The sequence below is a fragment of the Ranitomeya variabilis genome, chromosome 2, assembly GCF_051348905.1.
Source record: "Ranitomeya variabilis isolate aRanVar5 chromosome 2, aRanVar5.hap1, whole genome shotgun sequence".
Classification (NCBI taxonomy): domain Eukaryota; kingdom Metazoa; phylum Chordata; class Amphibia; order Anura; family Dendrobatidae; genus Ranitomeya; species Ranitomeya variabilis.
In genome coordinates, this window is record NC_135233.1 from 205,190,238 (window position 1) to 205,211,551 (window position 21,314).

Consider the following 21,314-nt stretch of genomic DNA (forward strand, 5'->3'; position numbering starts at 1 on the left):
AATACTCACCTCTCCTCTTCACTCCCACGCTGATTCCAGCAGCGGCTCCACTCGGATGTCAGGAGCTGCGCTGCTGTCGGCCTCACACACAGCAGGTACGCGATGAAGTGATGTCATCGCGCACCCGCTGTGTGTCTGCGGCGAGGGGAATCATGGGAGAGGGAGCGTCATCTGACTCTCTCCCCATTAGCGAGCGCTGGGGGGCGGTGTTGGCGCTGGGACCCGTGGCTTACGGCCCCATAGCGGCTGTGTGAGCTGGGGGCCCCTGAGGGAGCGGAGGCAGGGGTCCTGGTCTGCGGGCTGATAGCGGGCAGTGTTTAGCCACAGTTTCTGGCAAACGCTGCCCGCTATTATAGTAAAATGAATATTCATTTCACTTTAGCAGAGGGGACAGGCTTAGGCTTCCTGTCACCCACTGCTGCTCCACTGGTACCGGGGGCCCCATAGCAGCTGCGTGGTGTGCGCTATTAGCGACACCCCTCTTTCTGGGGGCCCCTGGAGCAGCAGGGGCCCTAGGCAGCTGCTGGCACTGTATACCACCAGGTGTCAGGGCCTGGGCCCACCGGAGAATTCTCATATACCATTCTCATACTGTCCAGGAGAATCATATACCATACTCATATTGACCTGGAGAACCGTATACTATACTCATACTGACTTGGAGAATTGTATTGCTAATTTCTACCAGATGATAAATCAACATATAAAATCAAAACCTAAAAAACAATGGAGAAATTACATTTTAATTCTTATTCTACACCACTTGAAATTTTTCCCCTATTTTTCAGTAGATTGTATGTGACAAATGGGTTGTAAGGCAGCGGCTTTCGTGTCCGTGTGGTAATGAGGCAGTGACCCAAGATATTACAGCGTAAAAGTCTTTATTTAGCCAACAACATAAAGGCAAACATTATCCCACGGATTGCAGTTGTATCATCCATAACAGCCGATTGCCGTGGGCGACTGCACCACCGTATCACTCGTACATGCTTCAGTAACTCTGCTTCACTGGCTCTGATCTGTGTTCAACCTTACACAGGCCTGACAAACACAGAGCTCCTTGCTTGTAAATCAAATACTGACAGACCCAAACCTCAACTGAAAGCTTAAATGTGAATCTTGGACATGGGCCACTCCCAAGACCCAGAGGGGAGGGAAAGATCCGCCACACTACCATCCCACAGATTTTTCCAAAAATAAAAGCCCATGTCAGGTTTTTGTAAATCTGACTTGGTCAAAAAGCTTGACCAAGTCCACACTCTTTTATTTTGCATTTTAACCACGGCCGGGGGTCTAATTACAATGCACTTTATGTAGGGAGCTGTGGGGTACTTCATACTGTATGTAGGGAGCTGTGGGGTACTTCATACTGTATGTAGGGAGCTGTGGGGTACTTCATACTGTATGTAGGGAGCTGTGGGGTACTTCATATTGTATGTAGGGAGCTGTGGGGTACTTCATACTGAATATAGGGAGCTGTGGGGCATATAATATTTTATGTAGGTGCAGCGCCCCAGAGTTCTGGTCGTTGCTGTAATGTCGTTCTTCCACCAGGGGGAGTGATATTACGTCTGATGGCAATAAAGGAGATCTTCCTACCAGGTATCACAAACCATACACCACACCTCACACTCCAGACCACCAGGAGGAGCCTTGCTCCTATCTACTAGGGCACTCCTCACAAAAGGGTAAAACGGGTGGGCTGGATAGAAAGTTAGAGAGAAGCTGACTGGGCTTTGCCCAGGCAACACCTGTCAGGCAGACAGGGGGAAAGGAGGAACATCGGAGCTGCAGACAGAGGGTCTAGCAAGACAGAAAGACACGGAGCTGCGCCTGCCCCACGTGCGGCAGCATCCTAAGAAAGGACACGAAGAGAATTGCGTTGTAGAGGGTGAGAAACGAAGTCATAGCACAAGGAGATAACACCAGAAGGAGTTCTGCCCTGTAATAGGCTGCCTCCTTCTGAGGCGCGAAGCCGGTGGCCGGAACAAAGAGGGAGCAACAGTCTCCAAGCCTTGCTCCAGAGACCGGCAGGACAGTCAATTCCAAGTTGGCTGCCCGACCTCAATACCTAGGAGACACGGTGGCAAATTGTGGGGGTCGGGGCATCTCTAGGGTCCTTATAAACAAGCCTCAGGCCATCAGTCATACGGGTTTGTCCTATCCATACCATCTTGGGGACAGAGAGGAAGAAATAACATCTAGAACATCTACAACAGTTGTGAGGACCTTACCGAGAAGCTCAGCAGAGAGGTACTACAACACACAGGCGCTAGAGGAAGGCTACTGATTTCCACCTGGATAGGGGGACTCTGGATTTGCCTTCGGACTGGCCGGACTCTGCCTACCCTGTGGTCTGTACCCTGGACTGTGGATGCTGAAGCCTCCAGTAAAGGTAAAGAGACTGCAACCTTGTGTCCTCGTTATTCTCTGCACCTTACATCATCCACCATCACCACCTACACTTCTGGGAAGCCCTGGGGATACACTTCACCTGTGGGAAGGTATACCATCTTGCTGCCATAACATCACCCCAGCGGACCCCTAAGCAGCATCGGTCACCCTGACCGAATACCACAGGTGGCGTCACGAACTTCCCCTTTAAAGACCTTTCCCAAAACCATAAAAAACTCTATTCCTCTTTCCTTTATTGGACGTCCCTCGCAGGGCCACGGACCGGGTCGGGCCACCGTGACATCCCCCGAACCGAAGGACCCGGTGTCGGGTACCCCATTGCCCTTGCGTGGGGGCGCTCCATAGGGAGCTGTGGTGCACATCATACTGTATATAGGGAGCTGTACATCATACTGAATATAGAACGTAATGAGCCATTATACTGTATATAGGGAGATGTGGGGATATCATACTGTGTTGGAGCTTCATACTGTGCTGGGATCATCAAACTGTTCTTGTGGGGATATTGTGTGGGCAATTTGAATGGAGGAATTTACTGAGGGGCATAATACTGTATGCGTGTAGGGGGAAGCATTTTTGGGAGTATAATACTTTATGGAGGCCATGAAAGAGATATCATATTGGGTAAGAACACAGCAGAACAATTATTGTATCTCCATGTATAAAAGTTGGGAGATACATACGTGTCGTGACTCAATCTACTGCAAATATTATTTTTTGGGGGGGAAGTGAGGGCAATTATGGAAGTCAGAGGACGCTGGTCACTGAGAACATTGATAAAGGGAAACATTTGGGATTCAGATTTGTTCATACATAATTAAGCTGGGGATGCCCCTCTACTTTTCTTCCCAAGCTTAAAAAATGACGTTAGAATAAATGTGCAATGTTACAGTGATAATATTTCCAGTATATATTGTACAATTGGTTGGTGAATACATTTATATGGCAATATCTCTGATATCTCTGATCTTGGCACAGTTTTCAGTGCGTATATATAACGTGGACCTGGAGGCCGCACTTGCACTAATACGTTGCTTACATTCTTCACATTTTTAAGTCTTTCATAAACAGAAGTCTGGCCGGAGACTTGTATCTAGTTCTTACTTAGATATAATATTACTGGCATTCACTAAATCAGGTCAGCCAGGTATGTCTTATCTTTTTACTTCAAAAAAATTGGTTTGGAAGAAGTCATGAACTCTGTAATAATTAAAGAGGACCTGTCACTTGTTAAAAAATTAGCTAAATACCAAGTATGACTCCCTGAGTTTCCCTGACTCTGCTTTTTTCCGCTTTGCTCTGGGTCACTCCATTACAGAAATATCCACATTTATTGCTTTTGGAGCGCATTATGTGAAATCTCTACTTGTGGTGCAACTGGGCTTTTCTTCAGTGCCTTCTCCAGGAGCAAGCTTTTCACCCTTCCCTCCCAGATGCTGTGAATCACAGCTCGTCAGCATCTAAGATGGCTAGATTGTTGTATCAGATGCAGATATGTGATTAGCAGCTTCTGGGGGTGGGAGTGAATATTGATGGATTGTAACAGTCGTGTAACCGCGCACAATGTTGGTAAAGTAGTGGAATGTTACAGGATGTTCTCTATCCAGAGAGACAAATTCTATTTGTGTGAAACTTTTTTTTTTCTTGTAATAAATTGCAAGTGTAATATTTCAAGACCGCTTTCTCAGGCAATGGCCACTATTGTAAGGTTATTGACACCTTTAATATGGGGATATTATTTTTTCTGTATGTATTGATGGTTACCTTTTAGTTAATTAATTTGCAGTAAGTTTTAATGCCCAATCTTAATTGCTACATTCATTTTCAGGCCCCCTCATGTACAGTTTGCAGCCTGATTCAAGTTTCAGATTTTGCTCATGCTGGAGTGTCTCTCCCGGTAATACAGGCTGAATATGAACACTGTGAGTATCTAGGGTGCTTTTATTTTCCTTAGCTCATATATCTATTCTGAACTTATTTTCTTGTCATGTGCTTTCCTCCTTTTGTACAGACTGCTTTCTCTGCCTTCCTTTAAACTATAGCAGACCTGTTAAATACCCCTTAGACTGTCGTAGGTATGACTGTGATCTGTGAAAAACACAGATAGATCTTGAAGGTGAAAAATTTATATCCGAATGAGCACTAACACTGAAAGATGGGAGGGGGAGCAGAAAGAGCTTTCAGAGCTGAGCAGGATCTCTGATGCATTGTCGCTCAGCTAGGCAATGGACTTGCATACACTGTGCAGTACCAAAATGGTAAAAAATAAATTGTTAATGAAGACTAATAGGAAAGATTTTTTAGAGGGACCAGATTACCAGTTTGATTATGTTAAATTGGCTGCATCATGGAATAGTGGCTGCAGAGCTGAGTAAAACATATTCTTATTTTTTAAGTTGTCAGAGATATTCGCTTGTAAAGTTTAGTACTTTTTCTCCTGTGTGGTGTTGACCAGTCAAAAGCAGGAGGTGTAATATAGGAGGAAAAAAGAACACACCCCCACAATAGCTTAGAACTGGCTTTCGCCTGTGTGAGAAATGTAATGACAGTCTGCTCTCATAACTGGACTCACTGCACAAGTGTGTAAGATTGCAAACTACTGGGAGCAGAGCAGAGATTATTCTGATTACAAAGAATCGTGAGTAGAGAAGAGTGTGATTACTAACAATTCTTCAGTTTTCAACTCCTGACAGTCAGTTTGGGGAGGGGGCATTATTCTGACTCTTCAAGGCAGTATGAGTCCCTGAATCCTTAGCCATCAATCCCTTAGATAACTGTATGATTGTTGTACTCACATGCGATGCATCCTCAGACAGTGCCAACTCAGCCACACTGACTTATAATAACAGTCCAGGAGAAATAGAGTTGATTTATTTTCAGAAATCTTGTATTTAAGTATAATGCAGCAGGTAGAAAGAGTAATCCAAACAGAAGTATGCCATGCACATCTAAAATGGCTACAGCAAACTGATAATAAAAAAGAAGGGAGGAGCAAAAGCTAACATCATCATCTACAGAAGAGAAGAAGGGACAAACTTCAAAGGGCAGGGCTTCACCCTAGCAACAGCAAAATGCAATGCATAACATAGAGAATACAAAACAAACTGTTCCCATTCATGGGACACAACAGGCATTCAATAGAGTTGAGCTTTGTTTTATTACAAACACGTCTGTTGTCCACCGAGCCGTTATCCAGATGGGCAGCCGTGGAGAGAGACTTACCTTCCAGGTCAGAGTGACTTTGGTCAATAGCCTGGAAGAGTAATTACTTTCATTTTGTGTCGTCTCTCTGGCTATCCCTAGATGCTAGAGTTTCCCGGTTTCACAGGGCACTGCTGAACAAAATGTCCCATTCCTCCACAGTACATGCATAGACCCTCTGTGTACCTATGCTGTTTCTCCTGCAAAGAAAGTTTGGCCTTCTCAACCTGCATCAGATCAGTGACTGTTGGTGCAGCTAGGGGAACTGGAAGTTTGGAGTCAGTCTGGGTGATCTTCTGGCACGATGAGACACTGAAGCTTGTTCCAGGGCCTACTCATGGAAGCAGAGATCTATCCTAGTGGTCAGGTGGATAAGTGCATCCAGCGAGGATGGTAGATCTATGCCTGCCATGTCATCCTTTTATACGACCAGACAGACCCTGCAAGTTGGTCACCATCAGGGCTTCTTCATTGCAAACCAGCTCTGCCACGAAGCTACAGAAGCGTAAGGCATATGTGACGCCCCAGGGTCCTGGTCGTCACAGTGACATTGCTTTCCTCACGGGAAGAGTGATGTTACGCTTGGAAGCGATGAAGGATATCTCTTTATCAGGTAACCACAATGCACACAACATGTTCACACTCCAGGCCACAAGGGGGAGCTTTTGATCCTATTTCTAGGTGACTCCCCTATATATATTGTGGTTTGGAGGGAAAGAGAGATCAGATTGTCAGAGAGACAGAATAGAGTGTCAGACGGTCTGAAGAGGCCATGTAGTCTGAAGTACTACAACCCCTGGAGAAAGAGACATACAGAAGGAAAGAACATCGTTCAGTGAGTGTGCAGGAGAGCGAAGCACAGGAGAGTGATATCAGGGCAGACCAGCTGCGAAGGAGCTGCCTACCTCTGAAGCGCAGATAACAGGTAGCCGGAATACCGAGGTTGTAAGGGACTTTACGACTTACAGCAGAGACCGGCAGGACAGTTGAACTGCGAGTTACCTGTCCGCCACACACACCTGGAGACACAGTAACACATAGAGCCCGGGGCGTGATAGAGTCCCTGTAAAAAGGCTCGAGTTACCTGTCATACAGGTATTGTCCTATCCTATATGGGGGACAGAGAGCAGAACTGTGAGGACTGTTATGATCTGGTGGCCTAGGAGCAGCATAAGACGTACTCTGGAGAAGGTGGTACCTGTACTGACCACAGACCCTGAACTTAACACCGCAACTAGAAGTAGCCGTGGAATGTACCTAACACTCCCTAGACATCTCGACACAGCCGGAGGACTAAATACCCCTAGAGATAGAAAAGGGAAAACTATCTTGCCTCAGAGAAAATCCCCAAAGGATAGACAGCCCCCCACAAATATTGACTGTGAGAGGAGAGGGAAATAACATACGCAGACTGAAATCAGGATTTAGCAAAGGAGGCCACTCTAGCTAAATAGAAAGGATAGGACAGAGTACTATGCGGTCAGTATTAAAACACTAGAAAATATCCACCACAGAAAATACAAAATCTCCACATCTAACTAAAGATATGGAGGGTATATCTGCATCTCCAGAGATACCAGCTTGGCTGAACAAATCCTTATGCAGACCAAGCTGGACAAGACAAAAACATGGAAAAGAACTGAACAATAAAGCCCACAGCATGTGGACTGCAAAAAACAAAGCCAGAACTTATCTTTGTTGAAATGAACAGCAAAGCAGGAGAGACCAGGCAGGGATGTGAATCCTCCAGGAACAATGGACAACTGGCACTGACTAAAGGGTCAAGCAAGACTAAATAGCCCAGTCAGACTTGCAATAAGTAAACACACCTGATGAATGCAGCGATCCAAAGACAGCAGCGCTACCACTTATAACCACCGGAGGGAGCCCAAGAGCAGAATTCACAACAGAGGACCTTATCAGAAGCCATAGGCAGTAAGGGACTACAACACCACCGCGCTAGAGGAAGGCTTTCTTCTCCACCTGGTAAAGGGGAACTCTGGATTCGCTTCCAAGCCGGCCGGACCCTGCCTGTCCTGTGATCTGGTGCCCTGGACTGTGGCTGCCTGAAGTCTTCAGTAAACCAGGTAAAGAGACTGCAAACCTGTGTCCTCCTGTTTACTGCACCATTCACCATCATCTTCCATCTACACACCGGGAGCCCTGGGGATATACTTCTCTTGTGGGAAGTTATGCCATCTAGCTGCCATAACATCACCCCAGAGGACCCCTTAAAGCAGCGTTGGTTCCCACTGACCGAATGCCACAGGTGGCGTTACGAACATAAACTTTATTCAATCTCCTTTTTACATGGGCGCTCAGGGCCATGGACCGGGTCACCACTGTGACATCCCCCTGTGAACACCAGACCTGGTACCGGGTATTCCACGGCCCTGGCGGGCGTCACACATACAGACATAGAGACGAAACAGCTGAGGATGTGAAGCCTGGAACCGTGAATACAGCTCTTAACATTTCCAGGAACCTCCCAACATCATGGGTCTCTGGACCACTAAACTCCTAAATGGGATTTGGCAAGGCCAGGGCTTGTCCAGACCACAGAGAAACCATAAAAGCTAACTTAGACTTGTCCGAAGGAGAGAGATGAGTGTAGAGTGTGAAATGGATCTGACACTGATTAATGAAGCAGCGACTCTCCTTGGGGTCTCCATCAGAGCGGGATGTGAGTGGAATCTGGAGCTTCACAGTTCTGCCAGAAACTGAGGCCCTAGGCGGTTCCCTCGGGGAGGCTGACCGTCCTGAGAAGGGTGGTAGGTAGTCCAGGCATTAGGTGGTAGGCAGGTCGGACATTGCAAGGGACAGACCTTACAGCTGGCTTGCAACCAATTTGATGGCCTGCATCATCTCTTACATTACTCTGCATGTTAGACTGGGGTCTCTGGGTCCCTATTTTGTCAACGGGGTCCATGGCCTGATCTAACTGTAACTCTGGCCGGGCTTACTGATGGGTGTTCACTAAAATCTCTGATGCTGAGGATAGGGTTGGCCACCGGTAATCACCACGTACCAATCCAGTGCAGGGGTCTGCAGCAGCTGACCAAAGGGTCATAGACATGAGTACCAGGTAGAGGTGGATGGAGACAAAGACATGATCAGACAATGCAAGGCCAGGGCAGGCAGTGCAGTTCAATATACGTAGCTGAGGTCAGGAGCAGAGAATTCAGGATAAACGGATAGGCAAGCCGGGTCAGAAAACAGAAGAGACAGTACAAGAAAGCAATAAGAAAAAATGAACCAGCGCACCCTGGCTGCTGGCGTCATGAGGCACAGAACTACAAGGGAGTGGACCGCTTGTGAAAAAGTCTCTCCTTTTTTCAATCATAAGGGTACACAACAAAAAAATGCTGTCCAAACAAGTCAGAGTACGGTTATACTAACATATATTACAAATTGCCAAAGGCAAATAATCCGTAACTAAGGACTCTAAAATATAACTTTTATTTGTGCTATTTAAAAGGAAATACTAATAAAAGTTGCACTTTCCAGTGTGTAGACACAGCTATGTATTTCAAAGCTCTTTGATAAAGAACGCAGTGTGTACGTTCGAAATGCGCAGCTGTCTATTCTCTTGATGGAATCTTTTTAATTCAATAAATTTTGCAACTTCTGAAGTTGGAACCTCTCATTTCTTAGTACAAAAAAGCCCCTTACAGGATTCTAGACAGAAACTGAACTAGAACCTTAGATCTTGTCAGGAGTGGTGGGAGGAGCTGCTTAATAACCTCCCTACTGCTGGGAGAAGACCAGAAGATCTCATCTCTGCAGGACACGATGGGGTTAAATACTTGCATAAAGTGTCCACGCCTCACTATACCCAGATGGAGACTTACCAGCAGCAGAAGGATTCTGCAGGTTTTGAAAAGCTACAAGAAGCAGATCATCGAGACAGCCTGCGACTGGTGACCACAGTGAGTAGGGTGGCGCCCACCACCTGTGTGAGTCAACGGCGTGACAGCTTATATATACTCTTTTTTTCAAAATGGTATTGGGACTTTGGATAATAACCAGGTCCATAGAACTAGAGGCACCCTAGTCTATCCCCGTCCCGCGGAACACTCCTCAAGGTGGAGACGCTGGGATCTCGTGCCTTGCTGTGCTTCTATATCTACACTGATCTGGGTAGTGGGAAACTGTTGTAGAGGAACACACTAACTAGACAAACAAGGGAAGATGGACAGGGATAAATGAAAATACCAACCATACAAAATACACACACCAAACAATAGAGTGGGACACAGTTAAAGGAAGGAGAAACCAAATAGGAAAGGATGAGAATGTGCACACAGACAAAACTCCAAGCAACAGTCTCCTGAACAATTTCCAAATACCAACTCCAACAACTAACTACACATTCCATTTCGGAACCAGGCAGTACATACTAACACTAACAATCCATAAGTGCCAAAGGTGAGCATGCTGTATATAGCAGAGGAGAATTGCCAACATTGAACAGCTGAGACAATCCAAGTAGGAAAGCTCCAACTGAGCAGATTAACCCTTGCACTGCAAGGAAGGAAAAAACCTTGACTGTTTATTACAATGACAGACAGACAGACAGACAGGTCTCCTGGTTCCTCTCTGTCGCGGTATCCTTGTGACACTTTTTACATATACTGTATGTTTAGTCATAAGACCATCTTGTATATACATATACTCTTTTTATATGCCTTTTGATGCATTCCTACAACATATAACTTCCCCTTGCTGCGATTCGAAACCTCTTTTTACTGCATAACCCAATTTTTACTTGTTCATGACCCAAATAAAGATGAAATATTTGTATCCATAACTGATTTCATTTTTAGACTCTGGGTCGGTTTCTTACTTCTGTTGGTATTTTTCATTTTGATACTGATTTCTCCTTTTTGACAGTATATTGTCCATCATTTATTATACCTCACGGGCTACTGTATCCTGCATTTCCTTACATAGCCACATTAGTACATACACAGCTTGGGTTTATATAATGATTATTTGTTTTTCTCACACAGAGAAATCCTGCTCTAAGCTATTGTGGGAGCGTGTCCTGTATTTACCTGCACAATGCCTCCCACTTATGTTACAAAAGAATACACCAGCGCTACCTCACCAGAATCACTGAGCCGCAGGAACCAGGACAGATAGGAGCTGCTACTGTCGAATAAAAGAAACAATAAATATAAAAGCAACTGGATCCGCGCTACAGTGACAGTGAAACATGTAGGTATCTACACTGAGTAGGAGACAAAATGAATTCAGAGTACTCTGCTCAAATCATGCACAATGTACCAGTAAATATAGGTAGATACTGTACTCCCCAGCACAACACCGGACCACAGCAGGCCGCCCTCCGCTGATACAGACCTGGACCTATAGCCAGGGATGCAAATGTGTCTAGAGAGCCAATGACAGTATGTAAATTACGGACTCACCGTGATGCCATTGTGGCTCGGTGTGGAGTGATGGTTGTGGTCCGGTTCAGATGGTGGGATCCGTCGGGTGGGCGTGCAGGCAGAAAAACGGGCAAGCAGAGGAGAACAACCGCAGAGCAGCGTGCAGTGCGGAAGCTGCGTAGAGCCAGGGACAGCTCCGGCCGGTAGCGTCCCTGGATACGAGCGGGAAAAGACAAGGGAGGAGCTCGCTGGCACAGGGCTCAGCGTGTGACGTCACGGAGCTTGTGGACGGGGGAACACAGAGACCAAAAGACCGACGCGTTTCGAAGGAGTGGCATCCTTCTTCATCAGGGTTACCGGTCACTGAAGGTGCCCCGATATTTAACCTCCCAGGTTGTCACTCAAAATGTACGGCCCGCCCGTTTGACTCGCTGCTGAGATGGATGCACATGAGAATGCCAGATGTCCTGGCGATATAAGATACAGCCCGAAACGATTGAGAGGGTGCCCCATAAATTAAACAAAGTGATGTATATCATAAAAGTACAGGGAGCATACAAGCTGTATCAGGAAAACCTCTCTGTGTTTGGCTTCTCAGTGTTCGGTCGGATTGGTGGGACAGAACTGACAAAGTAGAAGTGAATAAAATATGAATAAATAGATAAAAACTATAACCTTTAATAAATAATTGATTAAAATTAGTAGTTGATAGTTACGATGGGTAAACAACAAGTAAAAAACAGATAAAAAACAGATAAAAAAAGGGGGGGGGGGAGGGACAAGTCATATCCATGCCCATCCTTAATAGAAAATAGGTAAAACCAATTGGAAACCAAGATGGTAAGACGGGGTAATAGTGGACTACCCAGGGAATAGAAAAAAAAAGGGGGGGGGAAGGGGGAAGGGGGGAGGGAAAGTTTAAAAGGCAAATATTTCGAGCCCATGATTGAGGCCTTTGGGTGCAAGACTGTTCAGGGAGAAAATCCACTGGGATTCGATCCTGGACATGGCTTTTATTAGGTTGCCCCCTCTCAAATTTGGTTTGACCTTTTGGATTCCCCAAAATACGATGCCCCTAGTAAATTTACCATGTCTTTCACTGAAATGCCGCGAAAGTGGGTGGCCCATGAAACTTTTTTGGATATTGATAAAATGTTCCTTGACCCGGACCATCAGGGGCCTCTTGGTGCGGCCAACATAGAGTTTTTTACATGGGCACTCAATGGCGTATATAACCTTCGAGGTAGAGCACGTAATGTTGTCCCTGATGTTGTATTCATTCATGTCATCAGAGTCAGTAAAGGTAGAGCGGCATGTTTTCTGAAAGGATGTATGCCGGCACCCATAACAAAATCCGCAAGGTGCGAATCCCACCTTACTACTAGCAGGAACATCCGCCATTTGTTTGTACTTGGACACTTGTTTTGTGGTGGGAGCTATAATGCTGCCCAGAGATTTTGCCTTCTTAAATACAAGTACATGCTGTACATGTACTGTGCGTGTTGTGTCTTTCCCTTTGGTGTGGGCTCCGCCGCTGAGCCCATATCTTTCCTGACACTTGTCAGCTGATTTGAACAGCTGTAATGTACTCCTAACAGCCGCGGGTGGAATCGCGATCCACCCACGGCTGTTAACCTGTTAAATGCCACTGTCAATCTCTGACAGCGGCAGTTAATGTGATTGCGCCGGAGGTGAGTCACATCCCACCCATTGGCGCCTGTGTCACATGACTGGTGAGTCGCTGATGGGTTGGCAGGAGAGCACTGTGGTTGTCCTTGCCGGATTGCTATGAGCGCCACCTAGTGGTCGGTGCTTATACAAGTGAGCATTTCCGCTACATAGAGCAGGGCTGAAGCGATCGTATCATTGCAGCTTCTAGCATCTCATGGAGACTATTGAAGCAAGTGAAAAGTACTGAAAAAAAGTTTTTAAAAAATAAAAAAATATAAAAGTTCAGTTCACCCCCTTTCGCCCCTCAAAATAAAGCAAAACCAAAAAAATACACATATTTGATATCACCGCATTCAGAATCACCCAGTCTATCAAGATATATAAAAAGGATTAACCTGATCGATGAAAGTCAAAACGCCAGAATTACATTTTTTGGTCGCCGCAACATTGCATTAAAATGCAACAATGGGCGATTAAACGATTGTATCTACTCCAAAATAGTATCAATAAAAACATCAGCTCAGCATGCAAAAAATAAGCCCTCAACCAGTCCCAGATCACGAAAAATGGAGACACTACGGGTATCGGAATATGACACAATTTTTTTGTAGCATACTTTGGATTTTTTTTTCACCACTTAAATAAAAAACAACCTATACATGTTTGGTGTATACAAACTCATGATAATCTGTAGAATCTTAATGGCAGGTCAGTTTTAGCATTTGGTGAACATGGTAAAAAAAAAAAGAAAAATAGTTGTGGAATTGCACTATTTTTGCAATTTCTAGTCAAGGGTAAGTAGTCATGTGGAAGTAATCATGGATCTTATGGAAAATCAACAGACCTCTGAGAGCCAAGTGGGTCCCGTTTTCTTTCAATTTACAGGAACATAATATAAACAGGGCAAACTGTTGAACTTGGCAGAGGGTCATCACTCCCTTTGGTGAACTGGTGCCAGGTCCTCCAACCGTAGGACGTAGGTTTGCAATCATTTTGAAGTTGCTTGAGAAGAGAAGCTCAGTTTCAATGTTTTGTTAGAAGACTTTCCGAGACTAGAAAACTGTACCTGTGAATTCTTTAGGAACTAAATGTACCTACCCAAACTCCGACATTGAAAGGTGACCTTACCAATGCTAGGTAACAGGGCACGTAACTCCACTGGATGCCGGTGATACATAAATATCCCCCAGTAGTACAGCTTACAGCTCGCAGATTCTCCTGTCCAGGAATGTGGAAAGCTTTAGACACGGTGGGGTAGCTTCACATTCACTGACTTTTTTTAGTTTTTAGTAATCAAGCAAAATAATTAAAGAAAAATGTTTTCCAGTCAAGGAAAACTCCTTTAAAATGAGCAAACCATGAATTATAATTAACTCTTTCATGAATCCCTTCCATCTTTTTTACAGTAAGTGTTGAGAAATTTGTGAAGATCAAAGATTTAGTTATGTGCTTTAACCTTACATTTAAATACCCTGATTGGCTTGCTGGTGCTTCCATGGCCCTCGGATCATATGTCCTGTGATTCCTCCCCAGACTGTATTCTGCCTCTATATGGTGCTCCGTGTACCATATTATACTGGTAGGTTTTCATCACACTGTACCATCTTCAGAAACCTGAGATCAGATTTCGGGTCGAGACATATTTGAATCTGATCAAGAGCATGCCCTGAAGAATTCAGGCAGTGGTGAAATCCAAAGGTGGATTTACCAAATACTAACAATATAATAAAAATGCTGCCTTATACTGCAGGGTCTGCCTATGGGGGTGCTGCCTTATACCGCAGGGTCTGCCTATGGGGCTGCTGCCTTATACCGCAGGGTCTGCCTATGGGGGTGCTGCCTTATACTGCAGGGACTGCCTATGTTGGTTCTACCTTATACTACATGGTCTGCCTATGGGGATGCTGTCTTATACTACAGGGTCTGCCTATAGGGGTGCTGCCTTATACTGCAGGGTCTGCCTATGGGGGTGCTGCCTTATACTACAGGGTCTGCCTATGGGGCTACTGCCTTGTACTACAGGGTCTGCCTATGGGGTGCTGCCTTATACTACAGGATATGCCTATAGGGGTGCTGCCTTATACTGCTGGGTCTGCCTATGGGGTATGCCTTTTACTACAGGGTCTTCCTATGGGGTGCTGCCTTATACTACAGGGTGTTCCCATGGGTGCTGCCTTGTGCTATAGAGTCTGCCTATGGGGGCTGCTTTATGCTATAGAGTCTGCCTATGGGTGCTGCCTTGTGCTATAGAGTCTGCCTATGGAGGTGCATTATACAATATAGAGTAGGTCTATGGGGAGTGCATTATACTATATGGAGGCTATCTAGGGAGCCATCGTACAGTGTAGAGATTACAGTGAAGGGGCCATCATACAGTGTGGAGATTAGTGAGGGGGCCATCATACAGTGCGGAGATTACAGTGAAGGGGCTATCATACAGTGTTGGAGCCATCAAACAGTTTGGAGGCTACTAATGGGTCAGTATACTGTGCGGGTGGTACTATACATTGAGGGGGCCTTATACTGTGTATAAGAGAGCATCATACTGTGTATAGGGGAGCTGTACAGGGGGGAGACTCAGGACATTATTAAAGGGAACCTGTCACCTCCAAAATCGAAGGTGAGCTAAGCCCACCGGCATCAGGGGCTTATCTACAGCATTCTGTAATGCTGTAGATAAGCCCCCGATGTATCCTGAAAGATGAGAAATAAAGGTTAGATTATACTCACCCAGGGGCGGTCCCGCTGCGGTCCGGTCCGATGGGCTTCGCGGTCTGGTCCGGGCCTCCCATCTTCTTACGATGACGTCCTCTTCTTGTCTTCTCGCTGCGGCTCCGGCGCAGGCGTACTTTGCCCTTTTGAGGGCAGAGCAAAGTACTGCAGTGCGCAGGAGGCGGGAAAGGTCAGAGAGGCCCAGCGCCTGCACACTGCAGTACTTTGCCTTTGTAATCAAGGTTACCTGGTTATGTGCCAACTCAGAAGTTTGGCCCCCCCGAACCAAAACCCTAGCTATGCCTCTGATTACAAGTCAAATTATTGTATGAGATAGCCAAGATGATGTCTATAAAATGATGGTAGTCTCATGTTTGAAGCTGTAGTGAAGGGGTCCCCAACCTGTAGCTCGGGAGCCACATGGCTGTCTGCCAGCTTAGTGCATTTGAGCCATCTGGCTGGACAGTGGGGTACTCGGTACCGGGTCCGGTCACACTTAAAGGGGATGTCACGTGGCTGTGACCCAATCCGTGGCCCTGGGTGCTCAAGCTGATGGGAAAGGTCTTTAAAGGGTTTTTTAGAGTTTGTGTAAGTCACAAACGCCACTTGTGGTTTTCGGTCAGTAGGGACCGACGCTGCTTAAAGGGGTCTTCTGGGGTGATGTTACTGCAGCTAGATGGTGACTCTTCCCACAGGTGAAGCGGGGTCCCCAGGGCTCCCAAGGTGTGTGGCACAGATGGTGTGGTGGATGCCAGGCAAATAAATGGAGGACACAGAGTTGTAATCTCTTTACCTGGTTTACTGTAGCTTCAGGCAACTGCAGTCCAGGGCACCAGATCACAGGTACAGGCAGGGTCCGGCCAGATTGGAAGCGAATCCAGAGTCCCGTTTACCAGGTGGAGATGAAAGCCTTCCTCAAAGCGTGGTGGTGTTGTAGTCCCTTACTGCCTATGGCTTCTGATACGGTCCTCACAGTTCCTCTCTGTCCTCCATGAAGGTGGGACACAAACCCGTATGACAGGTGGCTCGAGCATTTTTATAGGGTCTCTATCATGACCAGGGCTCTATGTGCCACTGTGTCTCCTGGGTATTAGGGCAGACAGGTGATGTGTAATCCAGCTGTCCTGCCCGTTTCTGCTGTAAGTCTTAGAGTCCCTCACAACCTCGGTCTTCCGGTTACCAGTAATCTGCGCTTCACAGGGAGATAGTTCAATCGCAGCTGTCCTCCCCTGGTGTCACTCGCCTGTGATTCGCTCTCCTGCACGCTCACTCAGTCCTTTTTCTCTCTTTCCGCCAGGAGCTGCAGACCCCCACGTCTGCTCAGCTATTCTCCTATCGTACCAGCTCTGCCTCAGCTGAAGTTCCTTGACAAGCTCCCTTCTGGCAATCTCTCTCTAGCTCCCTCTGAGAGGGAGCTCTTTCTTAGAACATCTTTCCACTTCACTGTCCTCTCACAATCTCTTGACTTTCCCTCCAAAACCAGAATATATAGCTATAAGGGAGTTCTCCTGAAAACCAGGTTCAGAGCTCCCTCTACTGGCCTGGAGTGTGAACATGTTGTGTGCATGGTGGTTACCTGATAAAAGGAATCCTTCATCCCTCACAAGCGTGACATCACTCTCCCTGTAAGGAAAGCAATGTCACTGTGATGACCAGGACCCTGGGGCGTCACACATTAGCTCCAGCAAACTGGTATGAAGAGCAAATCTCAAAATGGTGAACTTTGTGAATAGCCCTGCATAGAAGAGCAGATTTGGGGACACTTCTACTGGTCTTGGGGGTTTAGAGATAATTTTAGTATGGTATGCTGGAGACATAATGATACTATTGGTTGGAGAAGGTGCTTGAAGATCGATGTGACTGTGTTGGGAGTGCGGGATGGGAGAAAGCTGGGTGTGGTGGGAACCCCTGGATCTTGGTATACTGATTTGAGGTGATTTGTGTGGAAAATCTTTGGTTATCATTATACCTGTAATGGGCGCTTAGGTTGCCACTACTGGGAGGGGGGCAGTAGCTGGGTGTGGCTCGTGACCCTCTTGCAGAGCTGAACGTGGCTCTCAAGGTCAGAAAGGTTGGGAACCACTGCTGTAGTGGATGGTGAAATATGGAGACTAAAAGTCAAAGGTTCAAAACATTGTTATTAGTGATGAGCGAGTATACTCATTAATTGGGCTTCCCCGAGCATGCTCAGGTGGTCCAGAGTATTTTGGCGTGCTCGGAGATTTAGTTTTCGTCGCCACAGCTGCATGATTTGCGACTGAATACATGTGGGAATTCCCTAATAAACAGGCAACCCCCACATGTATTCAGGCTGTCTAGCAGTGATGCGGTGATGAAAACTAAATCTCAGAGCTCTAACAAATACTCAGAGATCACCCGAGCATGCTCGGGGAAACCCGAGTAACGAGTATACTCACTCATAACTAACTGTTATCCTTTTGCTCATCAGCGTAGGTCTAAGATTTCCATTAGGAAGTTTTCCAGATGCAAACTGCAGAATATAGAGTGTAAGGGGCCTGACTTATCTAAAATCGCTTGTGTGTCCATCTCATTAGTGGTGAAACTGGGTGTATATGTCCAAATCTGTGCTGCTGATAAAGATAGATGGCAGAGGATATTCTTTAAAGCTTTATTTCAAAACAGGTTAATAGTCAACGCGTTTCGCGGACAGAGATCTTGCAACTTTCCATTGTATGGATTTCGATTTACTCTTGGTTTCAGTTCCAAACTACATCATAAAATGTAATTCCCTGATGACTGCTTAGTTTGCATCCACAGGCATGAAGGACATGAGACATGAAGAGGAAGCATGTGGACATGGCTGTGAGAATAGGGGTGGGTGTTTGGTGTTTGCGGTTCCTTATAAAAGAATGCCGCTATGATGGAGAGATATTTGACAAACATCTCAGATTAGGAGCAAAGTTTACTTTAGTAATAAAGATGAATAATATCTGGAGCTCGTCCATGACTTTTATGTGTGTGTTTTACTCATCTGTCATCTCCAGTTGGGGATTAAGTACATTTTCATGAAAACACTGTTCTCCCCTTACATATCTCTATCTGTTCTAGTCTTACTATATTTGTCCTTAGATGAGTGATTTTTTAACCATGTGGAATTTTCACATTTTTGTTACACAATAATGAGACTAATTTTTTTTTTTTGCGATATTTCTATTTTGATGTAATCCCTTTTCATGTGCAGCACCATGGAATCAACGGTACTATATAAATAAATAATAATAATTTAAAAAATCCTATTCTACCTTCAGACTTTTCTGAGAGTAAACACCTGGCACATTGAGAAAAAGCAAGCCACTTAGCGTTTTACATTCATTCAAGGTTTTGCAAAAAATGCATGACAGAAAGGTCAGACGCTACCAGAGCCTGAAACATATATAACATTTTCAAAAAGGAAAAGTTCAACATGTGCATGCGTGTGACTCGTACTTATGTCTACATACAGTTTTAAGCAGGTGTCGATAAAATGCTGCAGGCTCCAGAGTAAGAATGCTTTAAAAAACCGAAGTGATAATAGTTTATTTTTATTAATAGAGAAAATGCAAAGTAAAAGAACAAAAGAGAAATTTAAATAAAATCAATATTCGGTGTGACTGCCCTTTGCCTTCTAAACAATCATCAATTCTCGGTACACTTGGACACAGATTTTGAAGGAACTCAGCAGGGAGGTTGTTCCAAAAATCTTGAAGAACAGACCACAGATCATCTTTGTATGAGGCTTGTGCAAATCCTGTCTCATCATGTGATCCTAGGCAGACTGGATGTCAGGATTCAAACCCAGCACCTCTTCTGCACCAGGCGGCATCTCTTCCCCCCGAGCTATTCAGCTCACTAGACAATTCTGTGCTAACCTAAATGCTTGTACCTGTTTTGTTTCTGAAGGTCTCCACACTGAGTTCCTGATTGGCTCCACCCTGATTGAACACCCTATTTAAACCTGGCATAATATTCCCTTCCTTGTGAGATTAATGAGCCAGCATCCTCTAGTCAAGCTTCCTTTCACCTGCTGCTTATCCTCAAGATCCTACAGCTGCTCTGTGTACCGATCCCTGGCTATCCCTGACTACGCTACATGCTGCTCTTTTAAATTACATTGCTGTTCCTGTGTATCGTCCCCTTAGCTATCCCTGATGACTCTACCTACCGCTGCTTCCCCTAGTAGTTGCAATACCACTACCCCATCCCAGGTCAGTCCATAACACTGGTTGATGTGAGATCAGGGCTCTGTGGGGACCGAATCATCACCCCCAGGACTCCAATTTCTACTTTATGCTGAAGATAGTTTTAAATTACATTTGCTGGAAATTTGGGGTCATTGTGCTGCTACAGAATAAATTTGCAGTCAATCCAATGCCACCCTGATAAATTGTTGTGTACCAAGAAGGATTGATGCAGTTAGAAAGAAAAAGTGACATTACAACTGTAACGAATCACAGGGGATATTTTTATCATCCCCACCTCTGACACCAATATGTCATGAACCGGGGTTGTTTGGCTGCCCCGATTCTTTTCTGAAGGGGATTTATCTATATCCCGCTTCCCAGTTCCGGTTTGGAACTCGCAGCTCTCTGGTGCCCCCCTTACCCTCAGGTCAGTCAGGGAACTGCACCTAGGATAATTAGTCGCCAGAAAGGCTGCCTGCTATGTACTGGCTATTGGGCACACACTGCAATGAGGGTGATATAATTATTCCCAGCCGCAGCTGAGCAATACACTTATAAACCCTGTTGTGTCGCTGCCAGCTTTACCCAACAAGCTTAGTACGGTCCGCTGCCACCAGCTCCTATTCCTTAATCAATAATGGGTCAGGAGCCAACCCAATTAGTAGCGTAATTTACTTCAGAGGATGTGAAAGTACGTTATAGAGCAAGGGGAAGCAAAGCTAGTATTTTATGTATTTTACTCCAAAAGATAGGCAGTGTTTACAAAAGTGTAAAACGATATTATAAAACGAGACAATTATATATACAGAACAATTACAGATAAAAAGGGATTAATGGAAGAAAATAGACTTACAGTTCTTATCATCTCACGGCAGACCATGCGGTGCGGGGGACGGGCATATGTCCCAGTGCATTGCAGATGTGACTCTTAGCTTGTTCCTTGGACAAAGACTAGTGAAGGAAGAGGGCTTACTCACTTATCCCTGTGCCCAAAACCAAGGCACTCCCCCTGTGGTGACCTCACTCAGAGGCTGAATACTCCTCTTTCTTAAAGTTATGACAAGCCATTTTTACACATATTTTGGTGTATGAAACTCGTAAAAGAAAGACAAAGTTATGACTATTCTCAGCAAGACATGGGGGTTCAGTTAAGTGTAAACACGAAGTGCATATGAGCCCCGGTTAAGCAGCAATCCGTCTCTTCGACCCTGCTAGGCGCCGCGCTTAGAAAACGCACCGGCGTGTAGCCCTATTGTCGCACATCCCAAATATATAACTTTCATATCTCTGTCACCATCGGATGTTGAATTATTCATCACGAATAATCGTCACACAACTTATGGCTGCAAACAAAAACATTCCTGAGGGAGGGGGGCAAGAGTGGCTTAGAATTTCACCATGCTGACAGGCAGAGAAGCATAGCTGCTAGGTGCTGCTGTGGGGGAAAAAGAGGGGGGGTCGGATCTGCAGCGTGTGTCTGGAACCATGGAACCTTCTAGAAAATTATTCAGAACATGGCATTCTTACATTATCGTGACAACAAATATTGATCTGATCTACATTTCTCTTTTGTTCTTTTGCTTTGCATTTTGTTTATTAATAAAAATAAACCATGGACATTTTTTTAAAGGGTTTCATATTTACCAGCATTTTTTTCACACCTGCCTAAAACTTTTGCACAGGGCTGTGCTTTCATCTCTCCCTCCCAAACTCTGCCAATCACAGCTTAGCACAGTCTGAT

The 21,314-nt window shown here is 45.4% G+C and overlaps 1 long non-coding RNA gene across 1 annotated transcript in view; it reads left to right on the forward strand.

Annotated features, from left to right (window-relative positions):
* The window catches only part of LOC143804904 (uncharacterized), a 72,170-nt gene extending 61,360 nt beyond the window's left edge, over positions 1-10,810 (forward strand). The window contains exons 2-3 of the long non-coding RNA XR_013221127.1: positions 4,244-4,337; positions 10,629-10,810. This is a non-coding gene — a long non-coding RNA (uncharacterized LOC143804904). The remainder of the gene's footprint in view (positions 1-4,243; positions 4,338-10,628) is intronic.
* Positions 10,811-21,314: the final 10,504 nt, after the last annotated feature.